The sequence below is a fragment of the Hippopotamus amphibius genome, chromosome 3 (genome assembly GCF_030028045.1).
Source record: "Hippopotamus amphibius kiboko isolate mHipAmp2 chromosome 3, mHipAmp2.hap2, whole genome shotgun sequence".
Taxonomy (NCBI): Eukaryota; Metazoa; Chordata; class Mammalia; order Artiodactyla; family Hippopotamidae; genus Hippopotamus; species Hippopotamus amphibius.
In genome coordinates this window covers 1,877,136-1,883,372 of record NC_080188.1, presented here as the reverse complement: position 1 = coordinate 1,883,372, position 6,237 = coordinate 1,877,136, and positions in this window count along the sequence as shown.

Below are 6,237 nucleotides of genomic sequence, written 5' to 3'. Positions count from 1 at the left end.
TGCACTGTTTTCTCAGGTATTAAATTCAAATTCAGATAAATTAACCCCTTAGATCAGAAAAGTAGGGAATAACAGTTTAAATTTGACTTCAGTCTGTACTGTTCCAAAGTCTGTGCTGTTTCTATTCTACGACATTGTTTCCACTTGCAAGCTTGCAGCAGAAACAAGATTAAAGGTTAATAGCAGCTCTCATTCTTTATAATCTACTATAAAAAATGGAATCTAAAAAAAGGGTACAGATGAACTTATTTGCAAAACAGAAGTAGAGTCACAAACGTAGAAAGTGAATTTATGGTTACCAGGGGGAAGAGGGAAGGATGAATTGGGAGATTGTGATTGACATATAGACACGACTATATATAAAATAGATAGCTAATAAGGATCTATTGTACAGCACAGGGAACTCCGCTCAATACTCTGTCATGGTCTATATGTGAAAGGAACCTAAAAAAAGAGTGGATATATTCATATGTATAACTGATTCACTTTGCTGTGGATCAGTTACCCCTGAAACTAACACAACATCGTAAATCAACTATACCCCAATAAAAATTTTAAAAACGTGTGGATTAGATTAGCAAGACTTTGGTGATCATTGCTACAAATTAAAAGTTTTCACTGATTCATTCATCGAATATTTTTTGAACATGTATTTCATGACAGGATCATTTCTTCCAACTTGGAAAATAGTTTCCATTCTAGTGGGAAAGACAGATTTTGAACAAATAATCATTTAATGTCAGAGAATGATTCATGCTGTGAAGAAAAATAAAGGAGAGTAAGGCACTGGGAATGACTGCGATGGGGTGGCTGTTTTAGGAAGCAGGTTTTGGGAAGGACTCTGAAAATGTGAGCTCTGAGCAGAGACCTAAAAGAAATGAGGAGGCGAGTGTTTAGGGAGAGGGAGAGCAAGGACAGAGCCCTAGGCAAGCTCGGTGTGTGCCAGACAGACCCTAAAGTGACCCTCAATGAGTTCCCACCTCCTGGTGTCCGTGATTTCGTGTCATCCCCTTCTGTGGAGTGTATGTGGGACCTGTAACGTGCTTTCAGTGAACGAAAGGGCAGAGGTGTTGGAATAGCCCTAAGTTACCTTTTATGACATTGACTACCCATGTTTACATATGGTCACATGACTCCATTGTAGCAGACTGAAGTGAGAGACTCCCCCTTGTTGGCTTTGCAGAAGAAAGCTTCTATGTTGTAGCTCTGTATAGAGGGGGCCGTTTAGTAGAGAACTTTGGAGTGCCTTTAGAAAGTGCTGGCCTCAGTTCTACAACCTCACAGAGCTAAAGTCTGCCAGTAAGCACACAAGTTTGGAAGAAGACTCCAAAGTCTCGATGAGAACCTGATTACAGCATTGTGAAACCCCAAGCAGAGGATCTAGATAAGCCATGCCTGGACTCCTGACTCACGGAAACTCTCAGGCAATAAATATGTATTGTTTAAACTGTTAGTCCATTACATAATAATAGAGAACTAATGCAGTGTGTTATAGAGAGAACATGATGTGAAATTTGCTGGGAAGAAGGCAGCAATGGGGAGAGCAGGAGGGAGGGAGTTGGGCAGCGGTCAAGTTTTGACAGCACAGTGCTAATCAACGTGTAGCGCGCTGACCTCCCGTCTCTGAACTACCAGTCCGCCATGACGATAAAATTGAAAGCAAGCATTTAGAGACATTTATAGCAACTTGAAATTGCACAACACGGTCAGTCCCATGTTGGAGGAGATTTGTACTGCTATTGATCTGCAAAGAATTGCTGGAAAGAACAAGTCCTTCTCCACAGATAGGGTGCAAAACACTGACCTGGGTCCTTGCAGACTATGATAAGGATTTTGGGTAGCTTTGGGAAGGTTGGAGGGTTTTGAGCAGAGTAAGGATCTCATCTAATTTATTTCATTGTTTTAATATTTTAAGTTCTTGCAACTGCTCTAGAGAGGCCAGTGAGGAGACTACAGTACTCTATTAGGTAAAAAAGATGGGAACTTAGACCGTGGATATAGTGGGGAGTGGTTGAGATATATTTGAACACAGACCCAATAAGTATTGCTGATAGACTAAATGTGGGTTATGAGTGAAAGCGAGGGGAAAAGGACAGAAAACTAAATTCAGTAAGGATGTACACAGAGAAACACAGGAAAACCCTCTTTTCTCCATAATATGTGTGTATACGATTGAGGTAGAGGAGCGTTATTTCCCGTTTGCCATGCTTTATGGGATTTAGTAACTTTCTGCTTCACTTCTTAGGAGGGAGATTGTGGTAGGCAAAATGGTAAGGTGGTCCCAAGATTTCTTGCTCTTTGGTGTACATACTCTGTACAATCTCTCAAACTAGAAATACGATGGAATTCACTTTCACTCTTGTGACTGGGTTCTGTTACGGCAGGGCTGACTGCAAGAAAGGGAGGTGTCCTGGGTAGATGTCAAAGGGGTGGATGCACCAGCTAAAGGAACTTCCAGTGGCTGAGGCTGAAACAATTTGAGTAAATAAGTAAATAAATATTGGATTATAACCTAAAGTGTAAAATAAATATCCGTGAGCTCCTACTGATATGAATAAATGTCTAAATGAATAAATAAATGCGGGGGAAGGGCTCAATGTCCTGTGCATAAGATTTCTAAATAATTTATGTCAGTATGTGACATTTCAGGAGGTGGAGTATAACTCTTCACCCTTTAAGCGTACAGTGCACGTTATGACTTACTTCCACAGAGCATAGTACGGAAAGAGGGGAAGAACACAGCAGCTTCACTGACCGTAACTACTTCAAACAAGGCAAGCAAACGTAACGTCGACAGTGGTAAGTCACATGGACAGCTCGCGCCCTCCAGATGATGTGAAGAGGACGGCACTTTAGCCTGGAGGTCTTCTGCCTGTAAACACAAACCCACAGCCTAATCATGAGAAAAGCATTAGTCCAATCCCTGTTGAGGGACTTTATGCAAAATACTTGACTAGCAGTCCTTAAAACTGCCAAGGTCATCACAGACATGGACATCTGAGAAGCTTTTACAGCCAACAGGAAACTTAGATTGACTGTAGCGTGGAATACCAGACGGGGTTCTGGAACAGAAAGAGACGTTAGAGGAAAGCAGAAGGAATCAGGTTAAATATGGAGTTTATTTAATAGCAAAATATCAACTTTATTATGACAAATATACCATATTAATAACATATATTAATAAGGCACTCCTGAATGTGGGGTATATTGGAATTCTTTGTGGTATCTGTGTAGTAACTCTATAAATCTAAAACTATTCTTAAATAAAAAGTTTATTTAAAATCTAGGTCTAGGGCTTCCTGGGTGGTGCAGTGGTTGAGAATCCACCTGCCAATGCAGGGGACACAGGTTCGAGCCCTGCCCCAGGAAGATCCCACATGCCGCGGAGCAACTAAGCCCACACACCACAACTATTGAGCCTGAGCTTTAGAGCCCGTGAGCCACAACTATTGAGCCCATGTGCTGCAACTACTGAAGCCCATGCACTTAGAGCCCATGCTCCGCAACAAGAGAAGCCACGGCAATGAGGAGCCTGTGCACCACAACGAAGAGTAGCCCCCACTCACCGCAACTAAAGAAAGCCAGCGCACAGCAAAAAAAAAAAAAAAAAAAAAAAACTAGGTCTAAAGGTCAGAGACAGATAGAGATCCAAAGCACCAGGCATGTTTGAGGCATCCTTGCTGATGTGAAAATGGAAGTGCCATGTGGTAAGGAATACAGGTGGCCTCCAGCAACTGAGTACAGCCCCTAGTTGACAGCCTGCAAGTAAACCAGGACCTCAGTCCTACAGCCACAAGGAAATGAATTCTGCCAACAACAAGAAAGAACTTGGAAGTCTATTTTTTCCCTGGAGCCTCCAGATAGGACTTCAGTCTGTCCAACATCTTGATTTCAGCCTGATGACCCCGAGGAGGACTGACATACATAATTTTTAGTTAATAAACAGGTGTTGTTTTAAACCTCGACGTTTGTGGTAATTTTTTATTCAGCAATAAAAAGCTAATACAGAGATAAAATGAGAAACACACCTGTTTTCTTTCTACCCAAACCAACCATATGTGTATTTCTTGCATTAGTGAGTGTAAGAAAAGCAAGCAGGTAAGCCTGATTTAGCTCATTCCTCAATCTTTTGGGCCAGCCTTCTGCTGGGAGGGCAAATTCGGGTCCTCTCTCCTTGGTGAGAGGAGATAACCCAGGTTGAGTCTGCCCCTTCGAGGGAATGTCTTCAGTGGCAGGGGTTAAGTTAGAATAAGGGAGAGAGAAACTTTGAGTACATGGCAACAGTGACAAGCCATGTGTTTCCTCCCTGTCTGCTTTTTGGTAGTAAAGTTGATACATTGACCAGAATCTTGATGTCGTCCATATCTGAATTCTCAATTGTTTCTGAGCTAGAGAGGCCAAGACAGGGTTGTTTATTGAAGTGTTGCTTTGGGGCAATCAAAAAGAAAATAGTACTCTTTCTTAAAAAATACCTTATTCTCATTATAACTATCAGGGAGAGTGGGGTAAGTTTACTGAGAACTGTGAGTGCCAACGTGAAACGTTTTCACATAATGAAACAGAACCTTTTTCTTGAACAAGGGTGTGACACACTGGGAGTGAGTTTTCAAATCGATTAGTTTTGCAGGGCTCTGCAGTCCGGGGGATGGGTGGTAGGGATGGAGTGTGTGGAAACAATTATGCCTATGCAAATATTATATAAAATGACTTACCTTTGAGCTTCATATAAAAACTGATCTTGGCTCAAACTGAGACTTGCTTAATAGGCAAGAAGAAAGAATGGTATGAAACATAAAACTGACTCCTTAAAAGCTTGAGACAGGCATATGTGCTTATAAAAGTTGAATTTTTGCCAACTAGCTTATAAAAAATAAAATGTCATCTCACTACTCTTAGCGCTTGCAGCTGTATTTTCATTTCCATTCTTGGGGAAATGATTTTCGAAGAATTTTTCATAATAGTTAAATTCGGCAAAATACAATATCTAAGCGTCATTTAGAGGCCTCACGTTATTAAACATCTTGGTCATATAATCCTTCAAAAAGGACATTTATCTTGAATATCTGGCTCTTCTCATCTCAAGTGTGAAAGTTGGCCTACTATATGAAACAAAGTGAAATTTTAATCACTCTAAGCTTGAAGCCCTTTTGGTGAAATTTTGGACTCTGAGGCTTAAGAGTGAAAAAGGAAAATACTGCTCTAACTTTGCTTTCTGATAAAACTAAAACATTTTAGATGCCATTCCAGTCATGGATATCCCTGTAGGGCCACGGTCACTCAGATGGGCCACAGAACTGCAAACACAAATCTAATTGGTATCAGCAGTCAGATTCCAGATCCAATTTAGATGGTGGGTAGAGGTTCGCTGATAGGCCAGGGAAACCAAAACGTTTCCCGGTCCCAACTACACTCCCTAGAATGACGCCTACAGGTTCCATGGCTTCCCCTGTGCCCTGTCCCTGAGGTGCACTGGTGTATCGTTGATTCTCTTTCACCGTGCACATCAGATTTCCAAAAACTCCTCAGGGCTGGGGCAGCCGCTCACTTTTATCTAACATGTAACCTCGAGACAATATAAGATAGTAGTTACATGGGTAAAAAAATAGCGTTATATTTCTAAATTTCAAATTCTGCTTCCACCATGTAATGTCTCTGACCTTAAAATACATTAATTTGCTTCTGGAGTTCTGAATTTCCTTATCTGTTGATTGGGGTAAGTAAAATAGAGATAATAGAACAATATCTCTGCCTTAACACGTTATTCTTGGGAATTTAGCACACAACTGGTTAATTTATGTATTAGTAATAGAAACAGAGAAACAAAGTCAAGAATGTGTTGCTGTAGAGCGAGATTTATTATAAGAAATTTGGTCACATGATTATGGAGGCTAATACACCCCGGGAGCTTCAGGGTGAATCAGGAAGCTGAAGACCCAGGAGCCAGGGGTTCAGCGGCAGTTGGCGTGTGAAGGTCTGAGAACCAGGGAGTGGATGGTGTAGTTCCCATCTGAAGGTCAGCAGGCTTGAGACCAAGGAATAGCTTGTATTTCAGTTTGAGTCCGAAGGTAGGAATACACCCTGATGCCCCAGTTTTCCAAGATCGCATGGCTATATCGGAGCTAGAATTCAGAATTCAGGACTTTCTGGCTACAAAACCCATGTTCCTACAATGAAATCACATTGCCAGTCTTCCTTTTTAAATAGAGAGCAAACTGAGAAGGCAAAAACCAGAGCCCA